This window comes from Colossoma macropomum, unplaced genomic scaffold (genome assembly GCF_904425465.1).
Source record: "Colossoma macropomum unplaced genomic scaffold, Colossoma_macropomum, whole genome shotgun sequence".
Taxonomy (NCBI): Eukaryota; Metazoa; Chordata; class Actinopteri; order Characiformes; family Serrasalmidae; genus Colossoma; species Colossoma macropomum.
The window spans coordinates 27,414,521-27,426,812 of record NW_023494796.1 but is presented as its reverse complement, the minus strand read 5'-3'; positions in this window follow the sequence as shown (position 1 = coordinate 27,426,812).

Here is a 12,292-nt window from a genome sequence, read left to right as displayed (position 1 = left end):
TGTGTCCCATGTTTTCAGGTGGTCAGAAGAAGGAAGTGTAAAGCTGTAGAAACCTAAATGTGGATTTCTCACAGACATCACTAGAGCTGCAGGAGAAAGACGCGGGTCTGGACGAAAGAAAGGAAAGACAAACCCTCGTATAAAGAGCCGCTCAGTCGCAGTGCCTGCTATACTGAACGGGTGAATGGTAGCAGATCGAATGCATCGCGATGATGCTGTGATCTCGTGCTCTAATCCAGGTTGGAGGCGGCTCTCCGGTGAACGAGCGATCACCGCGTTGTCACGAGTTTATTTGCGGTGTGAACGCAGCCCGCGTGCTGCAGTGTAGCCATGTTGCCTTTATGTGGAGCTTCTGGAGGTTTTTTCACGTGCTTTGGTCCAAACTGCAAAGAAATAATAAAGTATGTTTCCCATTTACCACTTCATGCTCCACTGTGCTCGTTTCAGCACCACGGACAGGAACAGACACCGGGAGAATGAGAGAAGCAGTCTGTGGTCACAGTATCAAACCCACGCAAGGCTGTATGACTGACTTACACGCGTTATAAAGCAATAAGACTTGATTATGAGCTGAATAGGCTACACTACACACTGAACAGACATAATTACAGTAGATTATACAGTATAACCACATGATATATAGTACTATAGGGATCTATCTATCTACCTATCTATCTATCTATGTATCTATCTATCTATCTATCTATCTGTCTGTCTGTCTGTCTGTCTATCTATCTACAACCCCAAAAGTTGGGATGCTGTGCAGAATGTAAATAAGAATAGAATGCAATGATATGCAAATCATGTAAACCATATATTTAAATGAAAACAGTACAAAGACAACATATCAAATGTTGAAACTGAGAAATTTTATTGTTTTTTGAAAAATATATGCCCATTTTGACTTTGATGCCAACAACATGTTCCAAAAAAGTTGGGACGGGGGCATCTTTACCACTGTGTTTCATCACCTCTTCTTTTAACAACACTGTAAATGTTTGGGAACTGAGGAGACACTGCTGTAGTTTTGAAAGTGAAATGTTTAACCATTCCTGCTTAGCATAGGATTTCAGCTGCTAATCAGTTCTGGGGCTCATTTATCATATTTTTCATTTCATAATGTGCCAAATGGGTGGCAGGTCTGGACTGCAGGCAGGTCAGTTTAGCACCTGGACTCTTTTAATATGGAGCAATGCTGTTGTAATACATGCAGAATTTGGTTTGATTTTGTCTTGCTGAAATAAGCAAGCCCTTCCCTGAAAAAGACGTTGTCTGAATGGCAGCCAAAGCATGTATATATCATTTAGCATTAATGGTGCCTTCATAGATGTGCACATCATCCATGCCATGACATCCATGCAACTAATGCACCCATATACCATCATGCATGCTGGCTTTTGAACTTTGCACTGATAACAAGCTGAGTGGTCTTTAGACCGGAATACACAGCGTCCATAATTTCCAAAAAGAATTTCAAATGTTGATTTGTCAGACCACAGGACACTTTTCCAGTTTGCCTTAGTCCATTTTAAATGAGCTCGGGTCCAGAGAAGGTGGCAGCATTTCTGGATCCTGTTTATATATGGTTTCTACTTTGTGTTTTAGAGTTTTAACTTGCATTTGTGGATGCAGTGATTAGCTGTTTTCACAGACAGTGTTTGTCAGAAGTGTTTCTGAGTCCATGCAGTGATTTCCTCTACAGAATCATGTCTGTTTTTAAATGCAGTGCCATCTGAAGGGCCAAAGATCACGGCCAGCCAATACTGGTTTTATTGCATACAGAGATTTTTCCAGATTCTTTTAATGATATTATGAACCGTAGATGATGAAAAGCAAAAGTTCTTTGCTATTTAATGTTGAGAAACATTATTCTTGAATTGTTGCACTATTTGATCGTGCAGTCTTTCACAGAGTAGTGAACCCCTCCTCATCTTTACTTCTGAAGGACTCAGCCTCTCTGGGATGTTTTTTATACCCAATCATGTTACTAACTTGTTGCCAGTCAACCACCAGGTGTTTTTTTAGCATTACACAAGTTTACCAGCCTTTTGTTGCTCCCATCCCAACTTTTTTGGAATGTGTTGTTGGCATCAAATTCAAACTGGGCAAATATTTTTCAAAAAACAATCAAATTTCTTTTTCACATTTGATATGTTGTCTTTGTACTATTTTTTATCTACCTATCTATCTATCTATCTATCTATCTATCTATCTATCTATCTATCTATCTATCTATTTCAAATTGGATGTCTGCAACACCTTCCAAAAAAGTTGAGAGAGCATGTTTGCCACTGTGATACATCGCCTCTCCTTTTAGTGGCACTTAATTGTTCTAAAAGCAGACTCTTCTGTTATAGAAGTTTTCAGCTGTGCGACCGTATGGGGCCTTTGTTGTCATATTTTGAGCTTAATAAGACACACATTTTCAATAGAAGACAGGTCTGGACTCAAGACAGGCCCGTCTAGCACCCACACACTCTGATTATGCAGCCATGCTGTTGTAACACAACAGAATGTGGGTTGCCACTGTCATGTTGAAAGAAGCATGGACATCCCTGAAAAAGAAGACGTCTAGAGGGCAGCATGTGTCGCTTCAGAATGAGTTCAGCAGTAATGGGCCTTCACAGATGTTCGAGTCCCACCATGATACCCTCACTTTTGAGCTTTACACGGGTAACAATCTGGATGGTCTTTTTCTTCTTTGGCCCAGAGAACACAGTGTCAATTATTTACATAAAAAATTGGAGAAGATGGACTTATCAGACCAATCAATACTGTTTCCACTGTACATTTCAGATAAAATCACACCCAGAGAAATCAGTGTTTCTGGAGTTTGTTCACATATCATTTCCACTGTGCATACTACAGTCCTAACTTGCATTTGTGGATACTGCAACGCCCAGTGTTTATTGACCATGGTTGTCAAAGAGTGTTCCCACACCGATGTGGTGATATCCTTCACATGGCATGCTGGTTAGCATGCCACAATGCCCTCTGAGGGGTCAAAGGTCACTAACATTCATTTGTGGTGTTTAGCCTTGCCCTTTACGCAGAGATTTCTCTGATTCCCTGAATCTTTTGATGATGTAATGCAGTGTGGAGGGTGAAGTACCTAAAACCTTCGCAATCTCTGGTTATGCAGTGTTATTTTTAAGTGTAGAAAAAAGAGTTGAGTGCTCTCAGAAGTCAAGGTTTCAACACCAGCACCACAGGCAGGGACAGACATGAGGAATCTGACCACATCAGATACAAAAGGACAGGTTCAGCACCACTGACAATGACACAAATGAGATGAGCTGACCATAGTGTGTCAAAACTACAGACTATGATAGACACCAAAGGGGTCTCACCATGAGCTCAAGTTGTTTCAGGCCCACGGACAGAGGCAGACACAAATCAATTTACTGTATGGTTGCAGGACCACGGACAGAGACACACACAGGGACAGACTGTATGGTTTCAGGACCACGGACAGAGACAGATACATATTGACTGCCGGTGTGATTTCAGGACCACAGACAGAGACAGATACACACTGACTGACAGTGTGATTTCAGGACCACAGACAGAGACAGATAAATATTGACTGGCTGTGTGGTCTCAGGACCGCGGACAGAGACAGATACATATTGACTGGCTGTGTGGTCTCAGGACCACGGACAGAGACAGACACAAGAGCAAATGTAATAGAGCAAACATTGTACTGTACATAGGTCAGAGACACCATTCACAATCAGACTCCATTAATGAAGAAAAGGCATGTTAAAGCTCATTTGAAGTTCACTACAGAAGCCCAAAGATTACTTGGAGAATGTACAAAACCTGGAGACCATGATTTAATTTGATTTCCAGTCAAACGGCCATTATGTACATGTTATTAATTTGTCAGAGCAAAAGCAGGAACCATATATTTAAGAGAAAATTACATGGATGCCTCCCACACCAAGTGCAGTGGGAGAAATAAGTTTTCAACACGTAATTTCTTTTAATTAAACATATTTCTAATGCAGCTATTTACTTCAAATTTGGTCCAGACATTGCATTACCTTCATATAACTACACAGCTGATAATTCTTAACATTCTAATCCATGCAAGTAAACAAATCATGTGTCACCAAGCAAGCATCTCATGATGGGTAAGAGAGGCAAAGAGCCTCCCAAGATCTTCGCAACAAGATAGTTGAGGAGCATAGCAATGGCACTTAATACCGATAAGCACCATTGGGGCCATTACCTGCAAGTGGAAGGAACATCACTTGACCATTAACCTGTCCATGCACAGGAACAACTGGCTCCTTAAAGATTTCTGACCAGGCTATCAGAAAGATAGTCAGAAGAGTAGCCCAAGACCTGCAGAAAGACCTGAGAGCAGCTGGTACAGTCGTCAGAGAGAAAAGAATAGGCAGCGCACTCCACAGCCACGGTCTCCATTTGCTATCACCTTGGAAAACTCCATTATTTAAGAAAAGGCATGTTGAAGCTTGTTTGAACTTTACTATAGAACATTTGAAGAAGGCTTTAGATTGCTCAGAGAATGCAGCATGGTCAGATATTAGAAGATTCAAACCTTTCAGCAACAATATGACACGCCATGTTTGGCTCTTTATATGACCCTAAAAAATACCACACCTGAGGTTCAGAGGAGGAAGCATCATGGTATGGGGCTGTGTCTTTCATCAAGGAACCGCCGGATCCAGGGAAGATGAATGGAGCCGTGTACCCGGACATTCTTGAGAACATCCACCAAGACCATGAGGAGAAGATGTGGGCAGATCTTTAGGCCAGTAGAAACTTTGCATAAGGAACTGAAGATGATAATTCACCAGCGAGCCGCCTGGAGCCTGTAAGATTTAAAGACTACGTAGAAGAAACGGCCAAAATCCCTCCGAGCACTGTGAGAGATTAGTTCATTTGTGCAGGAAGCATCGTGAAGCTGTCACTGCAAACAAAGGCTCCTCCACCAAGTATCAAGTAAATTTCAGGTAGCATGTCCAATGTTTTTTGTCAGTCCACTTTATTGTATATAACTTTTTATGGTATGTTATAATTTATTTAGCTGTGCAGCTTTATTGAGTTAATGTCAGTGTCTGGTCTAAATTGTTGAAGTGTTGAAGACAATTTAGGGGGGAATTGGAAGAAGCCTAAGACCTTGGGGACCACCATGCTACTAAACTGAATGCCAATTTTATGTCTAGTTGACATACCAAGTGAAACATATATTTTGGGCAAACTGTTGCTTTGTGTTTGTTCCTTCTCTACTTAATAAAGATGGTACAAATACCTTTGGATCTACACCTGTACTTTATTTTCTTTGTCATTTTAATCCGTTTGTTTCCACACCAGGATTCAGATACAGGTCTCCCACACAGCACATTCAACAGACAGCAGTTTAATTTCACCAACATCCATAAACATTTCACTCCATCAGATCAGTGCTCATCTCTACAGAGTTTATACAGCATCCACCCCCACATACAGGCTTTTAACCACGTTCTGTAACCAGAAATGCAAACTTCATTAGCGCTAGCAGTAGACTTAATCCTGAAAGAGAGAGAGAGAAAGAGAGAGAGAGAGAGAGTTACCTGTGCCTTATCTGGTGGACTGACTTGCGTGCATTACTCCAAGTGTTCTTGAGGACGATAATTGGGACGGGGCCTTCTCTCCTCTGTAGGGTTGCAGAGCATGATTTTTCCGAAGCTTGTAAGAGGACCATGTTCCGGAGCTGCATTAGATCCTTTTTTCCTTGAGCAAAAAGGAAGGGTTGACTCTAAATGGAAAGCCCATCTCTCTGTTCCTGAGGACATGAGGCCTCCAAGGAGGCTCCTGTACAAGGGCCCTCTGCCCAAGCGCTCTGGAGACCTTCAATGGAGGGTCCTACACAGTGTAATGCCCACTAATGCCTTTGTGTCAAAATTTAACTGTGCTGTTTCAGCACATTGCATTTTCTGTCATTACCTTGTCACAGTTTTTCATGTTTTCTCTTACTGTCTCAGGCTGGTTCCCCTGTTTGAGCCGATCTCTCAGAGGGTTGGGGTTTTTGTTTACCTTTATTCTGTTTATTTTGGGTTGCAAGTACACACAGCTTTAGAACTCCACATGTACTTTGGCCAATTTCCTAGTAGGACAAGCAAAATTAGCAGCATAGTAGTGGTTTGGGCTGGTATCTGAAGGGCAGGACATCGGAATGGTTTTAGTGGCATTTGTGGAATCACGCGTATGAGTGGAATTTGTCTTCAATTAGAGCTCTCAGAATGTTTCTGGGTTTGCGAAGAAGTGATGTGGTGATAGAGGATTAGTGTCTGTGGATGATACAGGAGTGCTGTTGTTTCATTGGTGATTTATTCTAATTGGGATCTGTTTTCCCTCACTTCTTTTTTATCCCTTCAACATGCAGACCCTTCATTTAATATGATACTTTAATAAAGGGGGTTTAAAGTCAAAGCCTCTTTCTCTCCTTCTCTACCTCTCTCTCTCTTTTTCTTTCTTCTCTGTGTTTCTTTATTGTCTCTTTTTCTCTCTCCCCATCTTCCCATTATTTCTGTATCTCTCTCTCCTCTCTGTCTCCCTCTCCCTCTTTCTAGCCGTCTCTTTCTTTCTCTCTCCCTCTGCCCCCCTCTCTCTCTATCTTTCTTTCTCTCTCTCTGGACAGAATATGGGTCAATTCGTCCACATCTGTAATGTGAAGAAATGAGGAAAAACGCTGTTTTTCAATCACATCAAATGTCTGTTTAAGCCATTCAGATTTCACAGTCTCACACAATCAACATTCACTTTTCTTCCAGTGTCTTCACATATTGTCCATTGATTCACTCTTATAATGCCAACAGGCCACAGTTTGAACAGTGTGTACAGAGTAGAGCTGTAAAAATACATCAATTATGGAATGTCAGGATCTTTCATAATTAATTACAAGAATGTTCAAAAATGTGCTTATTATTCTGGTTGAATTAGATTTTTCAACCTGTTGGTGTCTTGAATTGATCTGAATCTGAAAGACATCAATTGAATTCTAGTGAAATTTAAGATTTATGATGCACTACATCATCAAATTGAAATGAAGATTTTATGATGCATTGAATAATTTTCTAAGGAATCATAATGGAATCAAATCATGACCAAATCTGACATTTTATGAGTCACTGAATCATTTTCTAATGAATCAAAGTGGAATCAAATCATGACCAAATCTGACACTTTAGGAATCATTGAATTGTTTCCTAATGAATCACAAAGGAATCAAATTATGACCAATTTTATGAGTCATTGAATCATTTTCCAGTGAATCAAATTGGAATCAAATCATGGTCAAATCCAACATTTTAGGAATCACTGAATCATTTTCTATTGAATCAAAGTGGAATCAAATCATGGCCAAATCTGACATTTTAGGTATTATTGATTGAATTTATTGTTTCCTAAAGAATAACAAATGAATCAAAATTGAGATTTTATAAGTCATTAAATCATAAAGAATTCAAATCATGGCCGAAACTGAGATTTTATGAATGAATATGATTGAATCATATTCTAATGAATCAAAATGGAATTAAAAATATATGATGCAGATCATTTTTTCAAAGGAGTCTTACGATTGAATGATGCACTGGATTGGATGCAATGAATCAGATTGAATCAGATCAGAATTGTACACCTCTAAAGCAGAATGCAGCATTTTATTACGTTCTTGTTTTCTTCCTTCACCTTGAGAATTCCCATCCCCTCAGTGTTGTTTTGCTCCAAAAGGTCAAGGGTCAAAGCCCTTGATCTTTCTTCATTTTAAAGTGGCACTCGAGGCTGCAGTTTTCCCTCTTTCTCCATCCCTTGTTCTTTCTGCCCCCTGTTTCCCTCTGCGGAGGAGGTGAAATGTCAATAGTGTTTGCGCTAATGCGTTATCATGCTCCGCATTTAAAGAAGCGTAGCGGTAGCGTCCTGAATGGGAGACAGGTGATTATAGGAAGCCAGCGGTCGGGGGAGGAAAGAGTGTCAACAATCTGCCTTTGACACTGTCAAAGCAGATAATGGGGATAATTATGGTAAAACACTGCTTTACAGGCACCGTTACCTGTAGACAAACCGCTATTATAGATATAGGATGCTACACTGTACCTGCTACAACTTCAGCTTATTTCTACTGGTACATTAGAAAAGTCATTGAATTTACTTAGATAAAATGTGTTCCATGGATTTTTTCAAATTTCTGCATAATTCAGTGGTTGAGTCATTCAGAGTGGTTTGGTGTGCAATGGTTCATTGTAGAGACTCCGATTTCTTTACAGTGGTGCTGATAGGAACCAGGGGTCACAATGTCTGCAACACAAATATAGCCATTTTATTTATTATTCAAAACCACCACTGAACCTACACGTCTTCTGAGGTTGTATATGTGATGTTGATGATGGTAAAATAGTGATAAATCTGATAACACCCTTTTTACACCCTGCATGTACTTCCACCATTAAAGGGGGGGACTTTTGCAGTGCTTGTGCACATACATATGGATATCTGGAGTGCCTATCAACCCACAAACAGGGAAATAAGACAACCCAGACAGTTTTTTGTGGACTTGACAGATTTGGCTACACTTACTACACCAAGTACAGGCTCAGTAGAATTATACCGTCCCCCATCTGAGTACCTCCACAGCTTCAGTGCTACCTTCACAACTGTCAGATCCAGTAGCAATTTCCGGCCAAGCACACAGTAATAACCAAATTGATCCAGTAAATCCGAAAGACAGAGGGTCCTGCTCTGTTGTCGTCTGCACCTGAGTAGATAATGTTTATTTTTGATGGCAACGTTCCAGCTACTCAGCGAAAACCTGTATGTGTGTGCTAACCACTTTGTGTCTGACACCAAGCTGACATTAGCTTCTTATTTGCTCAGATTTTCCTGTTATACCTTAAATGGTTCAGCAGTTACATAGGCCCTTTTCACACTTCTGGGTTCCCACTTCTGTCAGTTTCTGTTAGCAGGTAATTTAGTTTCCGGTTCCAAAAAAAATGGCGCTGTCCAGCATTTGCTGCGCCTCTAAACAAAAACAGCCATACCTGGGATTTCATGAGTTTCTGACCGAACACACATTAAGATCAAAATGGATCCAGTCAATCTAAAGGCTAGAGGGTCCTAGCGTTTATGTCTGCAGCTGTCACTGTGCTGGGAACGATGTTTATAAGACCCCTTCCGGTCGATTCATGCTCAGAGGTGGTGCTGCACCCTGTTGTGTCATACCACAAAGCATAAAGTCGGCTTCCCATTCAAATTTCATTTCCGTCTTAAACCATGCAGCAGTCACCTTAAATGACATGCAGGCACCGGAACGTAACTGCAGCACCATTTAAGGTGGAACAGAATATCTGGACAAGATGCCAACTTCAACTTCATCAGAAGTTCAAAGTCTAGAGGTTTCCTCATGTTGCAAAAGCAGCGTGAACTAACAAAGCACTGCAGCCACAGGTTTAAACTCATTTGTTGGTCAGTGTTAGTAGCTCACGACTTTGATTAGCCAACTCGGTACAGTACCGCTCTCTCAGCTCTCTCTTGGCTCCTGACCGTAACTGTGTCAAACCTGTACTTTGTGAGGTCATGCTTTTTCATTGATCTGGACGATCTGGCCCTCACTGTCACCTCATCATTCCCAACATTTGAAACTACATGTACGTATAGAATATTGATATATTAAATATATATAAATATTAAAACAAGCCAACAGTTTCCAGTCAGGTCAGCCAGGTTAGCTCGCTAGGTTAGCTAAACTAGCTGGCTATGTTAAAGTAACTTTCCTTGAGAGTCAGAAATGTAATTTATGAAGAATAGCCTGTGTCCATTATTCTTCTGGTGTGTCTTGTGTGTATATTCTTCTATAAATGCATCTACATCACTGCCTACTTAAATGTTATGAAATGACTGGCAGGCTAACCGGATGTGTTTTTATCTGCTTTGGCGCTATTTCGTCTTAATGGCACCAGAGAGGCCCTATTCTGGCAGCTCAGGTGTTGAGTAATAACTGCTGCACCACTGAAGGTGAAATGGGAAAATTCAAACAAGAAGCTGGCAAAGAGGAAACCAACTTCAGTCTTGTGTGTCTGACTGCTTTTCCAGCCAGGGTCAGTACAGCACAGGCAATAAAACTTTTACTAAAAGAGGGATCAATACCAACTGCCCATGGCAAAACGGTCTGTGCTGTGTTTCTTTGGCCATTTAGCTCTAGCTAATGCTAACAGCTGAGGTAATATATTAAGGATCCACAATAGGGGTGGGAATCTCTAGGCACCTCACGACTTGATTCGATTACGATTCAGAGGCTGCAATGCGATTATAAAATGATTATCGATGCATCTTTTTTTTCTATACAGGATTTTTATTTTTCTCACTGTGTGCGGACTCGGTACTGTTAAAGCAAAGTATTTGTAATGATCCATAATGAATTTACTTCCAGTATCTTTTATTAATAAATCAAATGGAAATGATGTGGCAAGTGAACCGGAAGGCTCTCGTTCACTGCTCTTGTTTGGAGCATGAGACGCTGCTGCTACTCATCTGCATTAAAATGCAGTTGAGGTGACATAAGACTCTGTGGCAATGGATGTCCACGCAGCACATGTTCGGTGTTGGTCTTGTTGTAGAGAGTGGGGGGCCGCTGTGTCAGTAAAATATCTTTGAGACGGGACGCCGTATCTCCGCTCCAAAATGTCCAACATAGCGCGAAGGCCCTGGTTCTCAACAACTGAGAACCGACGCAAATCCTTGCCAAAAAAAGTTGCGATAGAGTTCGTAATTCGCTTCCAAGTTGAGTGGAAGCTTTGACATCACTTGCTCGATGGTCCTCTGGTTGGCAGCAAGTACAACCGGATGGAAAACAGGTGGAAACATGTAATATGGTTTCTCATGTTTGTCATTTCCAAAATATTTTAGTTTAGTGTGACACAACTTGCATATAGTGTGGCTCTTATCCAGGTCCCTAGCAACAAAAACGAAAAGGCAAAGAGAGAGATTTAACACGAACATCTGGAGATGAATGGACTTATTCGCATTTATAAGCACTGCAGTTCGTTTCCTGGTACATTAAATCTGCACTAAACTGTCAAACACTAAAAAGTTGCGAAGATGAAGTCGCTTCTCTTTCGAATTCTCCCGTTCCACCTTAAATGGTGCCGCATTTATATTTGGCGCCTCAGAATTTAAGGTGGAACGGGTAAATTCGAACAAGAAGCTGGAGAATGAGAAGCGACTTCAGCCTCATGAAACAGTCGAACGTTGAGAGACATTTAACAATAAGCTGCTCTACTTTTGAAGAAAAGTTTTCTGGCGGCGATGGGAGGAAATCAGATATAGTTAAAATTTAAAGCAGAGCAAAGTAAATATGGATTTTCGTTTATATTTTTAGCCTATACTAGGACATCAGCACATACTGAGACATATTGGACATTAAATGTTTTGGCTCCCAAGGTGGTCTAATTTAGAAATTAGACATTTGTGAATCGATTCAGAATCGTCCACGTCCGTATCGCGATGCATCTAAGAATCGATTTTTTCCTCACCTCTAATCCACAATAACATTCATGCTATTAGTTTGTTAGTTGAATGTCTGTAAGTTGAATAAATGCGTACTCATGTTGGCACACCCTGCGGAGGAGGGGGCAGGGTGAGCAGTGGATCATTATCATTTAAAGGAACTGGCACTCAAACGGCCTTCCTGAGCAGGGCTGTTTAGACAGGGAGAAAAGGGTGCTGTGGTGCATGATCCTTGTGGTATTTTGACCAAAGCATGTCACAGACATTTCATTCAAGTCCCCAGGAAACTGTGTTAAGTTGTGGAAAAGGGGTATATCTCCTTTAATAAAAGTTCATTTTAGGTGAAAAACCTTCTAAAACTATCGTAAAACAATGTCTCAGACATCAGGCAGCATTTTCACAACCATTTTATGTATTAATTATGAGGGAGCTTTTAAAGGTGAAGGCCTTGTTCCTATCACCACAGTTCTGATTCCATTTAATTATTCAGACATTTTGGAAAATTGATGGAATTGCCCTTTAATTCATTCTGTTCAAATGGTGCATGGTCTCTGTCATTACCATCACATGGCTGTAAATATCCATCATTTTCTCGCGATTGATTCACTCCAGTATGGCCTTGATCACGATGAAGCAGCCAGCCCAGGTCAATGCCAGGTCAAAATAAAAAACAGAGAAAGAGGCAGAGGAAATATGGATAATGGACTGAAAAGGAGCTCACTTCTTTATTAGGAGATATCATATTTCAGCTTATTAAACTAAACAGTATCTTTTCACAGCA